The following is a 24,098-nucleotide window of genomic DNA, read 5'->3' as shown; positions in this document are numbered from 1 at the left end:
GTGAAGATAACTTGGCCATCCTCCCACAGGCAGAGGTCTCTGCTGACTCTCTGTTACCTTCTAAATCATTTTTGCTGAAGGCCAGCAAGGTTAAACAGGTTCAACACAGCAAATAAATAATGAATTCAATAAGGGTAATTAAGAAACCACATCAGATGAGCAAGCGCCGACCTGGCCCACAAAAGTCAAGTCACATACTTAAAAACTATGTCTATTTTTTTTCTTTTTCAGCTACAGTTTAATTACTCCTGTTAAAAAACCAACTTTCTGATTAGGGATTACAATCCCTAATCACCACGATTATTAAACACTGTAGTGAGACAAGCTATAATTGTTGTACAGCCAAGTCAAAAACAGGCTCAAAAATGATCCCAAATGCCTCTGTGTATAGATTCATGCTATAGAGTAATAGGGTAATAAAATTCCCCTCTCACCCCTGCGGATGGTCTAGCCTTCAAGCTCAGGTCCTCTACCAGAGGCCTGGGCGCTTGAGGGTCCTGCACAGTATCTTTGCTATTCCTAGGACTGCTCTTCTGTACAGAGATCTCTGATGCTGTTCCTGGGATCTGCTGGGAGTCACCGCACTTAGTGCTCCGATTACCACTGGGACCACTGTTACCTTCCCATATCTCCCCTTGTTGTTTCTTCCTGATGTTGCTGTCTTATAAATTTGGGCTTGAAGAATTCTTACATTAATTTTTTATATTCAAAGGGCTTTGCCTAAAATACCTACATATATATGTATTGATGTCGTGCATGTACAGAACACAGAGAACTGTGAGAGCAGTGTGAAAAGCCACAGCTAAGGTGTTAAGACAGTTAAATTTTTTAACATGATACATCTTTAAAAACAAATTTCATTATTTAAATACACCAAAATAAAACAAAGGACTTTATGGAAATACAGATATAAAAAAATAAATAAACCTCTTGAGCCACTGAAAAGAAAAGAAAAGTAACTAAGGAAAAACGACAAAGAAGGAAAAATTCTCTCTGAACTGACCCATATGTGTATGTGTGTGTGTGTGTGTGTGTGTGTGTGTGTGCGTGTGTGTGTGTGTGTTTGCCTGTCTGTCTGCACCTGCTATAAGCTGAAAAAGAAGTATTTTTATTTAAGAGCCTTTCAGTCCCTATATTTGCATAGGCCCGATAAAGACATCACAAACAGGCTCAGCCTGCACACAGATCTCTCCCACTCCTTGCAATACATTTCCCCACACCTGCGTTGACTCCGCTTGGCAGCAGTGATCAAATCCTTTTTCAGTGTAGAGGGGAATGTGTGGGTGATCCCACTTAGGAAGGGATGCCCAGATGAAAATGCACAAACATGCTTTTGTGGCTAGAAGCAGTCAGTCGGAAGGAGAAAAACACAACTAATGTTGTGGGTGAATCGCTGCAATCACAAATCATTGTGGTGGTGTTCTTCATGGGAAAATAGTCTACAGACTTCAGCTTCAGCATAATGGACAGTAACCTGAGTATATTCTAAATATTATATGAGTATAGGCCTAAACTACTTTGAAATATCTTCACAGATTAAAAATGTGATTAGTCAGTTTTAATAGTATTTGTAGTCTTAAAACTAAATGTCTGACACTAACAATAACAATGGTTATGGAGATTACAAACAGTGGGCTTGACTTTGCTAAGAAAAGTAACTTTAGAAAGCTCTCACAGTACAATCTCTACACAATTAGAATAAGACTGGAGAAAAATGCATTTACATGCACAACAGTTATGCAAGCTATTGCATAACTATTTATTATATAATTGTTTTCTTGATAATGGTGCAAGACTTTCATTAATTAATCAATTGATCCATATATATTTAAAATAAAAACTAATAATAACATTAAAAAAGTAAAGGAATCAAGATTCCTTTACTTTTAATGCAGTTAAACACAAATTTAACTGCATTAAATTTAAATTTGTGTTATGTGCTGTACAAGTTTTGTAAACAGAAATTACAGTGAGAGATTTAGGACATGTTAAAAAAAAAGTATGAAATTTGGCTTTAACGAACACAAATTTAAACCTCATCATTGAAGTTATACTCAGCAGCTAAATGTATTTGAAATGAGCATATTGCCCAGGCACTCATTTCACAAGCCACTCATACAGTAATTAACAGATGGAAGAACAGCCTGTGGTGTATTTTCAACAAGAAGTTCTGATGTACATTTTAATTACTGACAATTTTCCTCCTATTAGTTGTGTTTCAGTTTGAACAGATTTTGATTGGAATATGTAGGTCTGCTGTGTCCTCGAGAGAAAACTACAATGCTGTCTCAATTCACAAAGCCTTGTTCGCAGTCATGTTACTGCACAATGACTATGTGATCTGTGGCTTGAGGGTTTTTCACAATGTCATATTTCAGCCCAAATGTTGGTCTTGTTGGTTTTGTTTTTCGTGGGCTTATGTTCTGTCAGTCGGTGTGATCTTTATGAAAGGTCGAAATAACATTTCAGCAAAATTTGGTGACTTCAAATCAACAACCATTTAAAAAAATCAATTTTACTTTAACACCTTGAAATAGATCCCATAGTTTGTTGGCTAATCCCAGTCTCTACATAGACTCTACATGTATTTATTTATTTAGAATATTTTGATCTGAATATTAAAATTTTTCATCTACCAAAGCTTGAAAAGAGTCTAATTTGGTTGCGTTCCTTTTCTTATTTATTTAAGATTTGCTGGTGGTGTATCATTTAAACTGTCTCTTTGCCAAAAAGCTCCACTATGGGTGCATTGTATTCATGTACATGCTGACTACAGCTAAGCCAGTACAGTGACAACTGAGCTAACTCCAATCACCAACGATGACCCCAAGATAAGTTTAAAATGTGAGTCACTGGTAACACAATATATATCCTGCTGATTCACTTCAGTAAATCTCAAATGTTTCTCTAGGCAAAAGCATTGCTGAGCAATGCAACCCCCCCCCCCCCCCCCCCCCCCTCCCACCTCAGCATATTCTCTTTTCTGCCATACTGTTTTATGATTAAAAGCCAATGTGACATTTAATTACAACAAAACATTTGGTCAGCATGCCTGCTCTTTTCCAGTATAGCCTTGTTTTAAAGTCATATGTTTAAACACGTTCACATATGACAGCAGCCACCATCTTTTACAGCTCACTGCTGAGCAGCTTCAACAGAGCATCTGGGAGTTGAGTGCTTTGCCCAAATGCTGTATAGTGGTTTATACTTCATCATGTCATGGGCTAATTTTCCTGTACAATATAAGAGCCAGAAACTGTCGACTCCAAAGATTGGCTCTGTTAGCATACTGCTTCTCAGGTGGGTTTTCCTTAAATGTGTGTGTACTTGGCCTGTTACCTTCCATCCACTTCTCTCCTTAACTGACCAGAGGGAGTTGAGAGGCAATGGCAGGGATCATTACATCACAAAACACCCAGTGGCCATTGTCCTCAGCAACTGCCACACAACATTACTACAACACTCTCCACAAACAAGTGGACATGTCGTGTGTGCCATAGCACAGACACAGGAAGGGAAAGACAACAGAGAGCGTAAGAAAGCGGGAAACAATGAAATAATGAGAAAGACAGAGGAATGAGGGAAAAAAGGGGGACTGGGAGAAAGCTTAGAGAAAGGGTAAAAGAGGTGGGGTTGTTTGTCCCCATTGCCCAAACCACAACTATTCTCATGCGGTAACACTTGACATTTGTATTTCCATGACCCAGATAATGTTTGGTTGTACATAGAAAGATTGCATAAAGTCGAAGGTTGGGGAAGTGCACTAGCCTGGTCATTGCCACATAACAGCTTTCTTGCATTACCAGAGAGGCCTGGCATTTCTGCCTTGGTGTGATGGTGATGCCATCCTCTCAACCATGAAGGGATTTATACAAACATGACCTCTTTATTAGTTCATAGAAGGTTAAACCCTCTCTGCTTTTATTGCTTGAGGACCAGTGTTTTACTTCGCATGTTTTCAACCTGTGTGACTCTTCAGTTATTCTTTCAGGTAGTTCAAGATTTATTTACATCTATTCTTGGGGAGTACTCAAGGTGAAAGTATAAACAGATATTTTTCTCTTCTGCACATGTATTGTTTTATTGTTGTACCTGAATCTTAAACAAGTTATCCTAGTTACAAGCACCATTCCAGGCTTATTTAGTAATCTCTGATTATGTTATAGCTTTGGTTTGGTGAGTGAATAGATTCCACTCTGTTTGCATATTCAACATTTCACGTAGAATGACCACACTGCTTTTCAGAGCATGTCGATACTTTAGCTTGCCTAGTTATACCCCGTGGGTTAACTGTATGTATATAGTGCTTTTCTACTCTGCTTGAGCCATCACAGCACTTTATACAACATACCCTATTCACCCTTTTACAAAAACACTTTATTCTACACTCATCAAACTAGATCTATGCTGCCCATACTTTGGCACCAAAACTGGACCAGCCAGGGATTGCACCACCAAACATTATCTAGCTAAAGCTACCCCATAGATGTACTAAATTACATATAGTATCATATAGCTTAACTGAATCCTGTCAGAGTGGCCAAAAAGCAGGAAAGTTAGACTCTTTCAAACATAGAACCAAGGTTACAGTGTAGTCATAGCTTGTCTAGAAGACACCCCAGGAGGAGATGTTGCAGCCTAATACCCTGATAAGTGACTGTAAAAACAAACAGACTACTCCGCCTATTTAAATGGCAATCAAGTCAAGGCCTACATGCTGTAAACGCTAAGCCAAAGATGGTCTTGTTTCTAAACCTGGAACAGGAGCAAATACCAGCAATAAGCATTTATCCTCTGAACCCACATACCTCCTCAATACAGGTTCTGGCAATGCCCAAAGTCTGTCCCTTGCTGAGCCAACAGTGCGAGTACCACAAGTGAAGAGCTCTCCTGAATTAGAACGGTGATTCGTCTTTCTTTTTTTTGGCAACAAGGCAGCTTTTCTAAAGAGATGACAAATATGGTCTAATCTCCTGGATTTTGGCCCCTTTTCAGTATTATGTCTGCCTTGACGCTGAATGATCATGGCACAGGTCCTGCTCTGAGTGCAAAACAGGGGGTCAGTCCACTGCCACGATTTAGCTGACATCTTGCAGAGATGGGGGTAGCCTAGACCTTGCTGCCTGTTGATGTAGGCTGTTGTCCTTGTGCTGTCTGTCCTGATGTTGGTATGATGACCTCTCATCCCTGGTTGGATCTATTTGACAGTGAGGAGGACAGTTCAGCTCCAAGATATTTATGTAGTTAGTTTTGCAGTTCAACTGCTCTTCCCTGCTCCAAGTTGTTTAAGTCTCTCCACTAGTGGGGAGCTCTGGATAAAAAAAAAAAAATACCTGGCCTCAACAAACTTCTGCCTAAACTGGGAGGGAAAAGGGGACTACTTTACAACCCAGATTAGGCTTAACAATAACAACAATGAGTGGGTTAGCTAGCGGCTTTAGGCAGAACCAGTTCTATTCTTATGAGTTGGGGATGGTTAGGTATCAGTTCAACTGGCTCTTTGTCATCAGATCATATAAGCAATGATTCCATTATAGGACAAGAACAGGGCGCAACCAATCAAGCTGGCATGCTTTGAAGATGCAGTCATGCACTCTGTCAAGTATTCTCCATACATACACAGGCAGAGTTATGACCACAACTGTGTTTTCACAAACTTCAATTTTTCTGCTGCTTCAATATTTTTAAATTACTGTGCAGAATGAGCTGAAGCATATTCATGAATTGCAAAGAGCTCCATCCATTTAAAAGTTAATATTGTGTCTTTGTGATAAAGTTAACTGCATTTTGGCCCTGATGTTAAATGATCAGCTAATAGAATTTCCGTATCACTTCATTAGCACAGTGGAAAGTGTGAGTGAATACAAAACAGCTCAAGTCACACCACCGTTTGCAATGAATTTTAAGAGCAGACTTATTAGTATAAAAATCATTGTCCTCCTGGGCTAACAATGGTTACCTTGGAGGAAACTGGTGCAGCCATCGTTGATTCTTTTTTGCCAGTAAAGTCTTTGAAACAGTTGTAGTTGTTCTTTACTATATTATAAACAAACACCATTTCTGTAAATGCCAACACCTTTGGTCATGACTGTAGCATGCAACAGAGTGGAGACTCTCACAGAATCAACCTGGGACCTATTTAAACATGTTAAGTGACTGAAGTATTTGGATGGTATTCATATGCTGCCATGGATTTGTAACATTTCACTTCTAAAGCAATGAGAAAATAATCAAAACTGTTAAATGTCCAACAATTAAAGATTTTAAAGTATTTCTGTGGTGGGTGGAACTACATAACAGCAGCAATTGCCTTGCATTAAGTATCATGTTCACGAAGAACAGCTAAAGTGTAACATATTGGTATTGTAGCATATTCTAGTGATTTAATATCACACTGCAGTCTACTGACAAATTTCCTCAAAATAGACTTTATTATTCCCTTTACTTTTAACACTATGAAGTACATAAAACAACACTAGTATTTAATACAGAACTGTTGTATTGGGTTATATTATACTGCATGTATTTTGCTATTTCTCTGAATACCTTCTCTAGATGAGCACATATATTTATTCAGAAACACTTTCCTCTCAGTGGAATTCCATGTATAACAGGAGATGGGAACATTTTGAGAAAGACACAGCTCCTCTCTCTGGTTTGGTCTCTACAAGTGCAGCAGCAAACCTCCTCACTAAACAGTAAAAGCAAACACAAGAGAACAAATACATCTTCTCTCTCTGTAAACATGAAGACAAATACAAAGGCAGACAAACACAAAGTCGAACAAACTGGGTATGACAACAAACAAGTTGGCCAAATAATGTCAAAATAGGAAACAAAAGAAATAAAGGGCAGGGAACAAACAAGGGTGAGGCAGACCAGCCAGAAAATAGGATTCATTTTTTATTCTGCACAGCCACTAATGCAAATAATGTGTCTCATACAAATTCCAGACATATAAGTACGGAGAAATTGAGGAAAATAAATAAAGAAATGGCAGAATAAATTGAGAACAGGGTGAGGCACAGAAAAACTTCAAATGAAGGAAGAAGTGAGAAAAATTGGTGCAAACATATCTGGTGTCAGAATGTATTAGTATAAACATGTCCCTTTGCACCCCAAGAGCACATAATCACACTCTTGTGTCCCGTCACCAAAGTGGCGCTTTGTTTTTTCATGAGAGAAGTAATCATGGGACCTGAAATGTCTGTTTTTGAGACAATGAAAAGTATGATGAAAAATCTAGTATCCTTTCTATTCCGTTCCACAAAGTCAAATCTGGAAAGTAACAGGTCAACTGCAGTGGTCACTAACACAGAAGATGTGATGATCTAATCACAAGACAAAAAAAGAGGTAACGCCACGATAAAATCAACAAAGTGTCACACAGCTCAAAATCAGATCAACAATCGACAGCAGTGCGGGAAAGAATTCAACTAGATTGTGGAATCTACTGCATCATGGGTTTATTTAAGGAACTGACTGAAGCCTACTTTAAAGATGCCTTTAAATATAGTATGAAGTAACACCTATAACACCTTACAGACACCTTTCCTGCACCCCTTACCAATGGTTGATGCAGAATCATTTCCATTAGAAGCACACAAATATTGTCAGATCTTGCTACAATCGTACCTTTCCCTTTGGCCAGCACTGGACACAATATTGGACAACAATAATTTCCATCAGTACTTACTGAAATAGTCTCTCTCCTATGGGAATTTCATATCAGAAATAGTATATGATCCTGTATTCTTTTTTATTTCAGTGATTGCCTAAACCAGACATTTATAGTAAAAATATGAAGAAAATCAATATCCCAAATAGACCCATCTCTTCCATTTAGATGCTCTCCATGCAGTCCTATTTGTAAAACAACTGCTCACCACCATGTTGTTTTCAAAATGCCTCTCTAGCATCCATCAATAAACCATCCGTTGTGACATGCTGTGCAATGTTATTAACTATCTTCATGGTAATCTTTCAAAGACATCATTGATGGGCTCCTCTGTATTTCTTTACAGACTGGGCTGTGAGATACATCCTACAGCATCTAAGAGAATGGTCTCCCACCTCACGCTAAATCTCTTCCTTGTGGCTGAGATAAGAGTGGAACTGAGTTATTGAGCAGACAGTTAAAGATATAAGCTCTCGCTAAAGGGGAGCTCAAAGAGTCACAATGAGAACTGAGTGAGTATTTATTTATTTCTTATCATGGTTTTAAAAAAGATAATTATTAAATTAATAATTAATTAATTTTAAAAACATGATACTCATTTATCCACTGGCCTGAGCAACCATCTTGAATAGGCGCCACATTTGTGTGGGTTATGTCCAGGTACTCCAGCTTCGTCACATAGTGCAAACACATGCAATTAATAGGGTTAGGTTAAATTGTGATTCTAAATTGCACATACGTTTGAATGTGAGTGTGAATGGTTGTCTGTCTTTCTGTGTTACCCTGTGTCAAACTGGCAACCTATCCGGGGTGTAAGCCCAACTCTCGCCCTATGGTAGCTGGAATAGGTTCCAGCCCCCATCCCCGTAACTCTAATGAGGATAAGTGGAAGCGAATCAACGGATGACATAGTAGGAGATACAAGCACTCTTTGCACCACAGCTCGGTGAGAGATTAAATTGCAGTTATTGTGAAGATTATGTTAAATAGTGAATCACAGCATAAGCATCAATTTATTTACTTGGAAAAGGAGAAACCTAATCACAATTTCATGCTCAAATATTAGAGGCACACAAAGAGTTCATATTATATGGTCTTCCAGCACAGGTGCCTTGGCTGAATACACTGTTAGGATGGGACCAGTCTGAAAAATCATAACAACATTTGGCAAATAAAATGCATTTGCAGTTTAAAGCCACAAAAAAATTCACTGATGTTCTTTCTGAACATTGTGATACTGAGAAAGATAGTTAAATGGCCCGTAACATGCAAAAAGCAGCTGAAACATTTTTCCTACCTCAGATCCAAAGTCTGAAGTGAGTGGTAAAACCTAGGTTGATGACCTAATATATGTGATGAAATACTGTCTAATACTACAGTTACTGTAATGTACTTTTGATCTTGAACAATCTGAATGAACAGTGATACTTGTGTCAGTGCCACTCTCAACAAAACTGACAATGGCATAAAAAAAAAACATTTTCTTAGTCAGTTGTTCTGGAATCTAATACAACACAGCCAAAGTTTCCAATATAAATTGTATAAATAATAATGTGCCAAGCTACTGCTGTAATTACTTTTAATCTCCAGCTGCAATGCCAAACCTATTGGCACCTATTGCATAGAATGCCAATAGTGGAGAATAATTAATCATTTAGAAGCATGAATGAAAAAAGAAACAAGGTAACAGGAGCCTAAATTTGTGGACCATCTGGTATTCTGAAATTCATGAAAACGACCCCAGCAAAACACAGATATAGAAAAACCACATATGAATCACATATTATGCACAAAAAAAGCCATGACAGATGTGAAAATGAACAGGACAGAAGAGGGTGATGCTGGAACTGGTAGTAAGGGTTTGCCTTGCATTATTATAGTCAAATCAATATGGGAACTCAATTCCATCATCTTCTGGATCTATGAACATGTGTAAAGAGGAAATTTCTACACACAAAATCTCTTTATAACAAGTCTCGGAGAATGACAGAGGTTATCCACTCAAATTCTAATGTTACAAGGAAGAAACTAAATATTGCAACATTTCTACAACCACTGATCCTGATATTTATGGACAAGTTAAACTCGGGACTACATGCAACAAATATTAACTTTTAAAACTGACAAATTAAAATTTGAAAGGGTCTCTTTTTTTCAAAAATCAATTCAAATACATATACTTGCTTGACTAAAATTAATAGATAATTTTGTGCATGGATGTAATGATAATGCTGCAATTAACACAACAATAACAAAGCACTTATGTTCTTTAGAACTCCTTTCTTCACACATACAAAAACAAAAAGAGCAAGTTTGCACAAAATTAGCTGATGATTAAGACATCTAATTTTTGACATCTAAATAGTGTTTACTGTCAGTGTGATTTTTTTTTTTTTACATGACAGAAAGGGCTTATGACATCTATAAACTTTCCACAGAAAATAATAAAAAGTGAAAATGAGGTAAATTACCCAGGTGTTTTCTTGTAGAAATCCTGGAAAAGATAAGTGTTCATGCATTTTCAGTAATCCACATCACAGAGTGAATTGTATTTACTCACAAGAACAAGCCATAACAGAATAGCAGAACAAGGTGTTCTCTCAAATTTATTCCTGAGTGTTGGAGAAAATGTGAAATGTATTTATGTTTGAAACTTCATACTTTTCCCCCCATAGGACATGTATTGTCAGGGTTTGAAAAACCTCAAAATTTGTCTCTTGAACTTTTCTCCCAGAGAAATTTTTCATGTAATGCATGCAGTCCCCAGTCTTTCACAGTGTACACAGCATGATTCAGCAGACTCAAGGTAAGGCTCTGACTGTGAGAAAAATGATAATGGTGTTGATTTACAGACAAGGGAAGGAAAAACATGCAGCGCTGTAGTGAAAGAAAAATTACTTTGACATGAAGACCTTGTGCTATCATTCAAACTCTGCTATTGGACAGTTTGTATAACCAGGGGTTAAAGCGGGATTTGGAAGATAGTGGGGAAATCTTAAGATCGGGTGTAGATGTGCAATGTAGGGAAAAGAATGAATTAGAGGAAAGTCACATGGTAACTTGTTTTGTGAGCTCCAGTAGATTTTTCTACAGGTCAGATTATCACAAGCTGTGATGAGCTGACCTGTGCTGCTGCTCTTTGAAGATTTAGCCAACTGAATCCAACAAGATGTAAGTAGATCTTTAATGAACTATCATGACTGATCCCGCCCCCCCAGACACTATAAAAGTTAGACTTGATGAGTGAATCTAATCACCAGCCGGGCCTAAAATATAAATTTATGTCTACTGTCCTTGATAACTCAAGACGTCTCACAAAAACATAATTCAGCAAAACATCATATATTGGTCCAATATATGAGCTAAAAACTTTCATAGGACATTTCCAATTTATAGAACTTCACTTGCTGAACAGCCCTTACATTTGAAATAATCTCTCATCCTCTGCTCCTGCCCTGCCTTCATTATATCTTACAGCATTGATCAGTGTTCCTCGACGGTTTTGTCTCTTCCTGGGGAACTGTACTACCTAGCTGACACATTCTGTATGTCTGGTCATATCTGGAGACTTTTTACCACCTAAAAAAAGTGTTACTCCATTTACACGTGTTCCTTTTCCATAGCACTACCTAGATGCTGACTGCAATGTTATTTACATCAGTAGTGATGCTAAAAAGAAAAAAAAAAGGAATGTGTTGAAGGTGTAAGCAGGCAATGGGATGGCATTATTTTCTTCTTACTAAGCAAGTATCTCTGTGCCATCTCTGGAAGGAATGTCAGGCTGCAGTACATGAAAAATTCACTTATTTAATGGTAGTCTGCCTATCAGCTTTAGCTGTTCATAAATACACTGTTTGAAAGTAATGTTTTATATACTTATCATTTTAAGTGTATAAATACTGATATTTCACATACATACAAAAACTCAAAACCCTAAAACCACACAATACTGGAACACAAACATAGGTTCATTAAGTATTCGGTTTAACTGCTTGTTGTGTGTTCTTTCACTGAATTGTCCAATCAAGGAACTGTAGAGGTATAATTTGTAACAAAAAAGCAGTCACATGTACACAGATAGTTCCAGATGTGCTGTCACACTGAGGCTATAAAAAGATTTTTGATTCATGATGTCAACCCAATGGTAGTCGGAGTTGCACTAATGAAATATGAAAGCAGTGGTTTATGCTGAATCTGCCACTGTTGGGATGCTTCTTCTTTTCCATCTTTACCCTTTTTGTTTGTGTGTTTGCTTATTTATTTTTGTGATCATTTATTTGTATGGTTCACAATAAATGCTCGTTCTGTACGAACTGAGTGTTCTTATGCAAAATATTAAACATCCTATCAAAAGACAATGCTTTTTATTCTAGTATGTTTTTTTTAATTATAGCCTAAAGACATCCAATTGAAATGTAAGCTAGACTCAAAAACAGGTTTTAATAAGATACCTTGCAGACAGAGCTCCTAATAATTAACGAAATCTACAGATCATTAAAGTACTGATCAGTTTTATTTAAATGGAACACTTCTGCTACTACTGAAATATATCTCGAGGCAACTGGTTGGCCGCCAACCAGGAATTTATAGGCTCTGGAACAGCTTACTTTAGGTGATTATCACACAGTTAAACAAAAAGTTTGCTCATTGACTCTATGATCACTGGGTAATAGGGATTAATGGGTAACTGAGAAGCCTCAGATTAGTTCATTTGCTACTTTTTGAATGAAAAAGAAAGTACAAAGGTCTCTGTCCAGCAGATAGACTGTGAATGAACTCTCTCTGTGACTGTGTTTAGATCTCAGGGGAACTGTCCAAGGTCCTGAACAGAAAACAATACAGAGCAGAGCTGTCCACAGTGCTGACTGTGTTTCACTGCTTTTGCTTTGTAACATTAGTCAGAACAGACAACTCCACTGACACATCACCGTTTGAGATAGTCCTCACCCTCCTTTGTTTGTCTACCACATCCCACTCACCATACCAGTCAAACTGTGTTTTGACAAGGGTGTATAGAGAATGTTTTGCAAAATCCATCACTCTAGCACCCCCCCCCCCCTTAATCAAACCAATTCATGAAATTCTATTAAATGTCAGAAAAAATCTGTACCATTACAATGGCATTCTGATAATGTGTCATTATGATGTCATGTCATGTACTAAGGTAGCAGTGACTGCAGAAGCTGTACAGAGTTATCCTGTTAACCAAAGCAGTTCCTTATCCAGATGTATAGCCCTATAAACATGAACGAAACATTCATCCAATTTCCACAAGTAAAAATAAAACTGTAAATATGTTCCAGGTTCTTTACAAATTCATATTTCTAAAGCTACGGCACCTTCTACGGACATGCTCACTGACTGTAAACTTAGCATGAGGTTAAAGAGTTACAGTGGAATGTCTCCACAATGTTGTGATTTGAAAACTCCTCTGTTACACATTTACACTACAGTATATGTGTTTAAGAGTGGCTCTGCATACATGGACACATCGTCTTTTGAACAGTTTTACCACAGACACAAGATGCTGAAGAGATAGAAATTATTAATATATTATCAACACTCATGGAAATTGTTAGGTGTGGCTGTGTGCAGGCAGGAATAGGACCCAAGGTGCAGACTCCGGAGACAGAACTTAAACCAAAACAGCTTTAATGCTGAACTCAAACATAACATAACTGGGGAAAAAGGTCAAAAATAAACTAACACCGGCGGCTTGACAAAACACACAGCAAAATAAACGGTAGATCGCGACACAGACACAGAGAAACACTGGGCTTAAATACACAGAGGGAGCAATCAGGGAATGGGTAACAGGAGGGAAACACAGCTGGGGCAAATCAGGCCTAACGAGACAAGAGGAAGCAAAACCAGACACATTAACATCAGACATGGACTTTCAAAGTAAAACAGGAAACACATAACACAGACTGAACAAAGACACAGACTCATATGCAGGCACTACAAAGGGAACAGAGACATGGGAACAGGGCAGACACAAACACTGACTGAACACGGGGATATAGGAACTTAAGATACACATAGACGCGAACTAGACAAGGGGATGCAGGTGATAGGGGAGACAGAGCACTTAAAGAAGACAGAGACATAAGCCATAAGACAGAACTCAAAGAAACCAAAAACTAGGAAGTATAAATAATATCAAAATCTCAAAAACCCTGGGTCGACGACCCAGGCATCCTAACAGAAATGTCAAGAAGTGTCTGTTAAAGACTAATATACAGTCATTGCTCATATATAAATATATATATTACTGCTACTACAGTGATGTAGTAGTAGTTACAGCAGTGATAGCTGTACATGGTATAACAGTAACTGAATAATAAACATATCTGTATTTACAAATGACATACTAACAATTAGTAATGATATATAAATGATGAATTAAGCACTTGCTAACACCTTACTAGTGCCTAATAATGTGACATTATTATAAAGTGCTACAATGTATGTCTACTATGTTTAAAACCATACCCTATGGAATCTACATGTCCTTAGTGTTTATGTAAAATTAAACAGGCTGATTTTCCTCGTATTCTTTTGTTGGGAAATCATGTTGGGTTACAAATGTTAGATTGATCCTAGATGACTTCATTCTTCATTAGTTATGGTTTGCTCATGCAATAAATAAATTATTACTCATGCAAAGCAAAGAAAAAAAAGATTCACATCCACGCATTCATAAACACAGATAATATAGAAACTATGTGTTTAAGTCTTTTAAGTTGGCATTTTGTGTGTCAAATTAAGTGTTCTTGTTTATTCTAAAGGCAGTACTAAAAAGGCAAAAAGAAAGTTTTGAAATATATTGAAATGTATTTTAATGCCAATGTATTGCACTGATGTATAAGCTCAGCTATCTAGCACATGTAGTACACACTATAGAGTAATACTGCTTTATGGAGAAAAAAAAAAACCTGATGCATTTCATTTTACACCACCTTCCTTTTCTATTCCTGTGATGATAATTTTCCGGGTGCTCTAGTTTGTCAAAGGTAGACTGAATGGCAACTAGTCTCTACAATGATGAGAGCAGTAGCTCTCTGCAACCTCACGGTAATAATTTTTACAGCCTTTGCTTAATTAAAATGTCACATCCACTGTAGCAATATACAACAGAGTTCTGTGCAAATTAAAAAAAAATAGGCTGGCAGATGTGGCCTTAATGGCTTAATCATGCCTTTAAGTTCATTCTAGTAAAGTGTAGCCACAGATGAATATTGTTTTATCTCTCATATCCATGAGTAATGCCTAAAAACTATTTCATGTGTAAATTTAGAGACAGCTGCACTAGGAATGTTAAAACATCAAAATCTGACAAGTCAGAGAATCGAGCATTTCTGTGTGGTAGCCAGTGGGTAAACATACTCATTAATCCCAGGAAAAATTACAAGCCAATCCATTGAACTCACTTCACAGCTGCAACCACACAGTATGACAATTTCACTTAAATACTTAAATGAAATTGGATGTAACATTTAGTGTTACATTTAAACCTCTGGTAAATTTATATGATCTATATTGTTCTATATTACTGTCTGAGTGTCTATATTACGTTTAAATCTGTACCCTACATAATTTTAGCAGGATTACCAAGATTGACAAACACATTATTTTCTTAAGATGTATACAAATGTATATGTAGATGTTTCCTGCGCTTTGTCCTACTAGAATTTACTGAGGATATTGTACTAGAAGGAATTGCAAAGAAAGGATTCTAAATATGTTATGCTCAAGTTTAATACTAAATCCAATGTGGACTCTTAACTGATGTATAAATTTATATTGTATATATTTGGAGAGGCACATGAACACTTGTACAATTGTAATATTGTAAACCAAATATATATTTACATATGCATGTAATAAATGAAAAATATCCTAAAAGAAAAAAAGGGCTAATAACCAGTTTATTTTTTTACACTAATATGTAAGTAGCAGATATTGTAGGAAGAAAATACAGCACTTTAATCTCTTACCTGATGTAAGCCTTTCCCTTGACTTATCTCTCAAATATATTGATCTGAATAGTTGATCTCAACAATTGTTTCAGAAAGCAAACAGCTTATTCAGTGTTCAGAACTGTAAACACACCGTTCTTTATTGCCTTAGTTCCCGAACTCTGCATGACATTTTCATGTAGTATTCTAGATTGTTCTGCCTAAAGTATGTTTATCTTACCTCTTTGCCACTACCATCTTTTTTCTGCCTGAAAGTCTAATACTGAGAATGAATGCAGAAAGACTAAATTAAGGGACCCAATTTGAAGCAGAACCACTTCACTGATAAGCTGTACCAGTGATCTGTGAGAGCACTCAGGGTCTGCTACATTATGACAATACAGAGGAATAAAGCAGATGAAAGAGAATAGTCTGGCAAGAGCAGAAATCAGATGGGCAGAAGGAGGAAAAAACAATCTAAAGTCTAATTGTGTTATGCCTCACGGCTGCAAGGGAGTACGGAGGGACATATTTTCTTTCCTCACGTCGTTCAGCACAGTCCTTCGCCTTCACATTAATTTCCAACCAGTTCCATTTTTTTTCTTAGTGCATCTATTGAAAAAGTGACATCAAAGACAAATGGTAAAAAAACAAAAAACCAACCCCCCCACCCAAAACATTGGGTCTGACCAGAATCATACAGCACTTGCATTTGAGGCTATGCAGACTGCTAGATGTGGTGGATACCCACAGAGTCATTCCCTGCAGGAGCAGTATTATTAATATGTCATATTTTATGTCTTGACCATATACTATATATACCATATACTTATTGAGGTAAGTCTTGTGTTGAAAGTACACAGGCATTTCCATAAACTGGACTATCTCATCATTTTGGATTCAAATCTAGAATCCTGTTTGGCTTAAATCTTAAATTAAGTTAAATAACCAATACCAGTACAAAATGCTTGTAAAGGAAACTGAAATTTTCCAATCAATTCCACTAATGCAAATGCAATTCTTTAAATTATGTAAAACTACTTAGCAATGATGATTTCCTTTCCTTTTAACGTCTTATGTAATGGCAGTGGGTTACCATGACTGCAAACACATTTGGTGAGGCAAATTAAAACTATTATGTCCACTATTCTATATTTATGAATAAAAAATGGAATCTCAGGGAGAAACAATCCCTCGCATTTTAAGGACCGTTAAATAATGGTGGTGCAGAGTCAGATCAATCTCACATAGATCAGTGCTGATCGTCATCAATTTGTTGTTCAAATGTAACTAAAACCACACATGCACCGTGAAAGCTGCTGAAAATTGATTTTAAGTGTAAGCTGGGGATAGCAAACATGTTAATTATCTGTGATATATTATAAAATATTATATTATATATTATATTATAAAATAAAAAGGTTTTTTTATATCAAAATTCACAATTACAGAAAGACATGGATTTATAGTGACATACCTTGTTAGCTTCCCAATATCAAATGTCCATAAGTTGTTGTAGAAGCACAGAAACCCAGTGGAAAACGTGTAGTGTGACTCTATGCACGGGTCACTTACTCCAGGGTCTGAAATAAAACAAAAGAAACACAAATCAGAGCAGACATGGTGAAAGAGCTCATGACTTCAACGAGTCAGCATCCACAAATGCCCAGCGATCCAGGATAAACACCCTTGAAGAAACGTCACTCCAAGGAAGTACATTAGCTACCACACCCGGATGGTAGCCAAGAAAAGACTAGTATGACATACGCACAATATCTTTCTCCTTGCCTGGTCAACTTGATCTTTTTTCTTCCTAAACAGCTGCCAAAGAATGCCTCATTACGCCATCATTTCAGCTGGAGAAGACAAGTGAGCAGCATTTGCAGAGCGCATGCAATTCAGTTTTGCAGCCTCAGATAGTGAATGTGCCTTACTTGACTGTACAATGTTAAAATGCACATCAGCAACAGTTTTAAGATAACTCCACACTAGAAGAGCTGACTTTTTGTCACTCTATTTCACAGAAAGGCAGGGAGCCAAATATTTACTATTTTCTGTACTGTCTATTTAATCTGCAGTTGTCATTGCTTCATTGGTCATGAATGGCTGAGAGCAGCAAGCTTAGTTAATGATAATACTCCAAAATTAGTCATGTTTTTTTAATGGCCAATATAATATGTAAAACTATAGTTGACAAACTATAGTTGATAATCATGTTGCTAGGCAACCCAGAGTTGCAGTAGTGGTTTTAGCTTAATTTCTATGGGGTCAAAATGATCTCCTCAGTGGTTCTAGGTAGAAATGATTAATATTTTGATCTCATACCATGAAATTAAATATTTGATGAATAATACCCTTTTAGGAAAATTGAGGAAATATGATTTTATGGCATTTTGATCTAACAGAGCTACAGAAATTCTAAAATGCCAACATGGTCAAAATTACCCCCTTGGCACTTCCAGTGCTAAAGACTGAACTAGTATAACGAAGGGGAAATATCTTGCTGACAATCACTCTTTTTTCTTTATTAAATGGAAGAAATGTACAATATGAAGCGGTTAAGAAGTGAAAACAATATATCTAACTATGTTCATTAATGCATCCACTGGATAATAACAGATTATGAAACAGTGAAAGATAAAACATTTAGGGCTCAATGACCTTGATGCTAGGTGGAAATCACATACCATTCGAGTTCAGCAGCACTTGCTTAGTGATTCCACTTGCTAAGCCACATTTGAGATATTTAAATAGGCCATATATTATGACGAAGTTTTTAGGTTAATTTTACCTCTAACATAGTTCCCTTGGCTGCTGACACTTAAGGAGTGCTCACCTCTTCCACTGACATACCAGCGCTGCTATTTTCATCCCACCCACTGAACAGCCTAATCCACTGTTGAAGGATTTGTGTGCTGTGGTACAAAGCAATTGTGCTGTGGCGAAATGTGTGTGGCTTAATTGGAGCAAAGACTTAATGAGGGCCCTTCGAGGATTATGATCTCTGGTTTAGAAATGGCCCAGGTAGCAAAAGACACAGTCAAAAGGATCAGCTCACAGCTCTCAAAGTGGAGTGACTGTACTGAACTGAAACTGTGCCAGCAGAAGTGAAAGTTGTTTTTATGTTTTGTTTTGTTTTTTAAATTGTTGTTGTAGTTGTTTTTTTTTCTCCCCATTTGTTTGTTTGTTGTATTTGTGGGGAAGTTCTTGGAGAGAAGTGAACTAATGGGAAATTATCCATGGAAAATATGACTGGAGGAAAGTAATGGAGTGTTTTCTATTCGACTTTGGTGCAATATTAATAATTTGAACTTAAACAGCTCTAAATAAATATCTTTTTAAGTTCATCGTTTATTATTTATCATATTAGTCTAATGGCATGTAACATGGGGATAAATACTTTTTTCTACAGGTTTAATTATTTTATTATCTAAAATTGTTCTAATTCGAGAAACATACACTTTTGGCTGATTTGGATATGCTGCCACTATAGTATACAGACAAAGCAGACCCTTCACTAGCTCTCCAAGCAGTTTATTTCTTCAAGGAACCCATCTCCACCTGACAACCAAAGATCAGATATGACTGACCAAGATAAACGTTAGGCTCTAAAGTCAGATCAATTCAATCTAGCAACTGTCCTCGCCAGGAACAAAAGGCCACACTGTCAACAAGGCTCAACTCACCTCAGTCTTTTTGTCCTTGTTACGTAAATAATAGAGCCAATGAATAGCTTGCTTTTCAAAGATGATAAACTATCTTTCCCAAACCATAAATTGATGGCTATTTAATTTATATGCTTTTTGCTGCTGCATGATGTCCTTTCCTTCCAGTGAAGCCCCACAGCTACAAGTGGAACGAAATCAAACGTTCAATCACTTGCTTGTTTCCTTAAACCTACCCAGTTTATCATTGCTCCCCTGCAGAATTTATCACCTTGGTTCACTTGTTCATCTGGCATGAGTTATTTCAAATTTCTATTTTGTAGATTTCAAAGTCTGAAGTCAGCCAGATTCGAGAGCAGTCATCATCAGTTACGCTGTTAATCAGCTCAAGCCGCATTTTTTTCTTAATGTAAGCAGCCACAAAGGACAAGTCCAAGATTGCACATTGAACTGAGCTGATGACATAAATGTGCCAAATGAGGCTTTTAGGTATAGTACTATTGTGCAAATCTCAATTACATTGCACACACAACAAGAACACTAGTGACAAAGATTTCTGGTCTTCTCTCCACATTGTGTCCAAATGTACATTTGATGGTTAAACATATGCACTGGCATTGACTATAATCATATCAAATTTTCCTATTATTATTTTTTTCATAATACGCACAGTAGCTACAGCTCACTCACTTTTGTGATACTATGTTTCCTACATACAACTTCAAAAATCAAGGCAAATGTTGTAACTGTTTGATATTATTAACGCAAACGAAAACAAGTTTCCTTTTACAGAATGTATGATTAATTTAATACTTGAAACTGTCTTTTTATAGTGTTACTTTTGAGGACTATTAAAGAGCTGATTATAGTGAAAACTCCTTAGAGGTTTAATACAAACTCTGCATCTAGTTTGTGTTTTGTTTGGTTTACTGCATCATAAATGATGTACATTACCTCAAAAATCCAGAGAGTACCTTTTCTAATAACTAATGCAATGTAAATTACAAATACATTAGTTGAATTTAACATACAGCACAGATCACTTAATTTTAGACACTAAATTAAAGTATGACTGCTTAAAAACATGTCATGAGCATTTCTTCATTGATTAATCAACTTCAAGCAAAGAGCAGTAAACATAAAAAAAAATCAATCAAATCAATATCTAGTGTGTCCACGTTTTACCTCGCATAGATTTTTCAGTTATTCCAAGTGACGTTGAGAGCATGCTGAGACTGGACTGAAGAATAATCAGTGAAAAATAATTTATATTAAATGCATTTTAAAAGGAATGCATTTGCATTGCCAATAATAGATGATACTGTTAGTTAGTGTTTATAATAAAAAGCCAATGGAAATTATAACAGTTGACATTTTGCAACTTAATTGGACATTGCAGAGCGGCTATATGTTCATATTGCCACTTTATAAAAGGTGGTAACCTCTGGTCTCATTTTTATCCGTGTGCACAAGTGTACATAAAAAAGGAATCAAAAGGAAAGGTTTGTAAGGAAAGCATCAGTATTTTAAAACCTAAACAGACACAGATAAGATGAAGGAAATTCACCAGCTTTAAAAAAAATGTATTTAAAGAAGGGAGGAAAATATCCTGCTAAAAAATTGTGTATGTGTCCCTTTGGCCCCATGCTGAGAGATCAGTGTCCACCCCAGTGTAATGATGCCAGCGTCTTCCCAAAACAAATGTTTATTGCATGACTGCTTGCAGTACACAGTGCCTGACTCAGACTCCTACAGTTTCTCAACCTTGGGACGTTTTTTATGAGGTCACTTCTGAACAATTTGCAGTGAGACAACCAAAGATAGTGTGAACCTACTCTCTTGTATAGTCATTCTTTTTCATCTCATGATTCAATAGCTTGCAGAACCAGTAGCATTCACTTGAGGTAATAATTTTTGTATGCCTTTATCAGTCTTTCGCAACATAGTGAAAGAATTTTGGCCCACTCTCCTTTACTTTTTTGCTTTAGTGTTGTAAAGACCCTATAATATTACAAAGTGAATATTAAAAAGTATTAAAAAGACAACCCTATAGCAAAGCACCAGTCAACAGTGGGAAGGGAAAAAGATCCCTTTAAACAGGAAGTATGTAGGAACTGGTTGTACACCAATTTTTTTTGTCCCCCAACAGCAAAAGACATGACGGGACCTCTCAGGAGTCCTTGCTGGCACCAAGCGGCAATTGAGGAAACAGAGCTCTTCGGCATGCCAGGCAGGGTGCCAGCAGCAGTGAAGATGGAGGCTTTCAGGCGCCTTGGTTGGTAATGGAAGAGGCGATGGGACTCCTCTGGAGGCTTTAGTGGAGGCCAGCAATGAAGAAGATGGAAGCCCTCTAGAAGACAGAGTGACAAGGCAGGGTGGGATACCAGCAGCTGAGGTGGAGCTCATCTGATCGAGCAGGAGGCCAGTGATAACGAAGCAAGTGGGATCCCTGTGGTGGTTGTAACAGCATCGAAGGGGACCCTCTAGAAGCCAACAACTGCACTGAAAGAGAATCTCTGGAGTCCAGCGGTGAAGGTGATGGAATACCATGGGAGGCTTATCTGAGAACTGACAACAGCAACAAGAACCCTTCAATGACTTGGCAGGAATCTGGCAATAATTGAGCAGGCAGCATCCTTCAGGAGGCTTGGTCTTCTTGGCATGTGGAGACAAACTTGAGCTCTTGGGCTCAGGCGACACAGGACCCACTAGCCTGGGCTCAGCCCACTGGCTTGACCTCAGCTCACAAGGGACTCCTTGGATTAAGCTCAGGCAACACAGGACACACTGACTCAGGGTCATGCTACTGGGGCCGCATGACAGGGTATGTCATGCGGCCCCAGGCTAGGGTTGCTAAGTAGGACATGCAGATGATGCACAATGCACACAATGTGAAGGAGCTGGGGTTGAGCAAGGCACACGCCGTCCAAGGGCTGTATAAGGGAGCAACATAGTCAGGAGCCTTGCTTCCTTCTGGAAGCTGGATCCACTCCTCCTTCCTATAACCCCACCAACGATAAGGCTGGGCCTGATGAAGAGCTGACAAGGCTACAGAGCAGCATTGCCTCTGACAGGCCAGCATCAAAGTTTGAAGACCCAGTCTAAAGTCCTTTGGCTGGTGAATCTTTCTCTGCTGCTGAGCTCCACGTTTCATGCCTTTTTGTGGTTTTGTGATTGGAAAGCTGGTGAGAAGATGGTGTGCTGCTGCATCCACCACAAGAACCTGGTTTGCAGCTGCAGTAAATGCAAAGAACTGTGAAAAAGAAAGAGCCAGTTCACAGGCATGCAGGCTGGAAATCTCAGGCAACTGAAGCAATCAGGCTTCAGGGATTTTCCTAAATTATGGCATTCAACACGGTCTGTCGTTTAGTTGTCATTCTCTTAGGGGATGGCTGTGAGGCAGGCAGGATGTAGACCCAAATGCAGGACTATAGAAACTCAACTCAAACATTGAGCTTTAATGTGGATTAGACTTTAGACTTTACAACTTTACTCTTGTTTTTGAATTGAAAATAACTAATAGACAATATCTAAAAAACAAAACTAAAGCACTGAACCCTAGGACCATGACAGTGCCATGCATGTTATATTTAATCGGTTAATAAAAAAAGATTAATCATATTTAAAATTGAAGTAGGAATGTGGTCTAAAAGGTAAATTCATGGATTAAAGAATCAATTTTTTGGTTCATGCATTTACATGTGTCACATATAATAAATTAAAGTATTATATTTGCATTGTGTCCCACTGCGTGTGATTACACACAGTGGGACACAATTTCTAAATCTCTGAATTGCTTTTGTTTAATTACTTGCAGACATGTAATGACTGGGAGGTGATTTAAAACTGTTGGCCAGAAGTCCTCACATCCTGTCACACTAAGCCAGAGAAGACACGAGACTCAGTGAGCCCTGATGTGATAGCACATGCCACCAAATCCACAGCTAATTGGACACTTCCTTCACAACAGCCCTGTGGTAAACAGCAGAAAGCAAATAACAAGCCTAAGACAAGGTTCCAGAATGAACAAGAGGAAATAACTCGGATAACAAAACCAAAAGCAGATGTGCTGTCCTCCGCATTATATTGTGTTTAGAACAGCAACTTGTCTTTGACTGTATAATCCTTACCATTCTGCTTAACTATTAGCTTTCCCGTGCTCAACAGCTTGTATCTTAGCCCAGTTTGTCTGGTTTGGAAATGTTAAGCAGAACCATGCCGGTTGCATTCTTTATTCCAAATGGACATTTGTGTGTAGAAAATGGTCAGCAGCCAGGTACTGAGGAGGGATTGCACATGATCAAAAAGGATTTCATGGAAGCAGATTGAGCAAAAAAAAAAAAAAGACTTATGGAAATATCACAGTGCATTGTGCTGGATGCCTCAATGCTCATGAGCCACTTCACATGAGGTTTTTTTCAATGCTGGAAGATTTGGAAGGATTTAGCAATGCATCCAGAAGTTCAGCAGAAATAGTTTGTGCTGAATTGCTGAGGGCTGAAATCCAGGTGAGTAGTTGGCTTACGATTCAAGTGCCTCAAATGGTGGTAAATTAAGTGATTATTTGTTTATATATTTTAATTGTTTCTCTGCCATAATATTGGATAACACTCCATCCACTACAAAGTGTAGTGAAGTGGAGTTCATGTATCCGATTACAGATCAAAATCAGCTTTCAGTAGTATGTAGTACAACAAAAGTATTGTGAATTTAAAACTAACAATTCAATTTGAATCAATTTTATTTATACAGCACGAAATCACAACAACAGTTGCCTCAACGTGCTTTATTGTT

At 37.6% G+C, this 24,098-nt stretch overlaps 1 protein-coding gene across 3 annotated transcripts in view; it reads right to left on the bottom strand.

The window, feature by feature from the left end:
* lingo2 (leucine rich repeat and Ig domain containing 2) overlaps positions 1-24,098 on the bottom strand; it is a 228,523-nt gene that overhangs the window by 122,569 nt on the left and 81,856 nt on the right. For all 3 annotated transcript variants that reach the window (XM_005919429.3, XM_005919430.2, XM_042219468.1), the window contains exon 3: positions 17,117-17,222. The gene's annotated coding sequence lies outside the window, so the exon portion shown is untranslated. The remainder of the gene's footprint in view (positions 1-17,116; positions 17,223-24,098) is intronic.

This window comes from Haplochromis burtoni, unplaced genomic scaffold (assembly GCF_018398535.1).
Source record: "Haplochromis burtoni strain Fernald_Lab_line unplaced genomic scaffold, NCSU_Asbu1 Contig_33, whole genome shotgun sequence".
Taxonomy (NCBI): Eukaryota; Metazoa; Chordata; class Actinopteri; order Cichliformes; family Cichlidae; genus Haplochromis; species Haplochromis burtoni.
The sequence above is the reverse complement of the archived record's forward strand: the minus strand, read 5'-3'. Positions and strand labels throughout refer to the sequence as shown.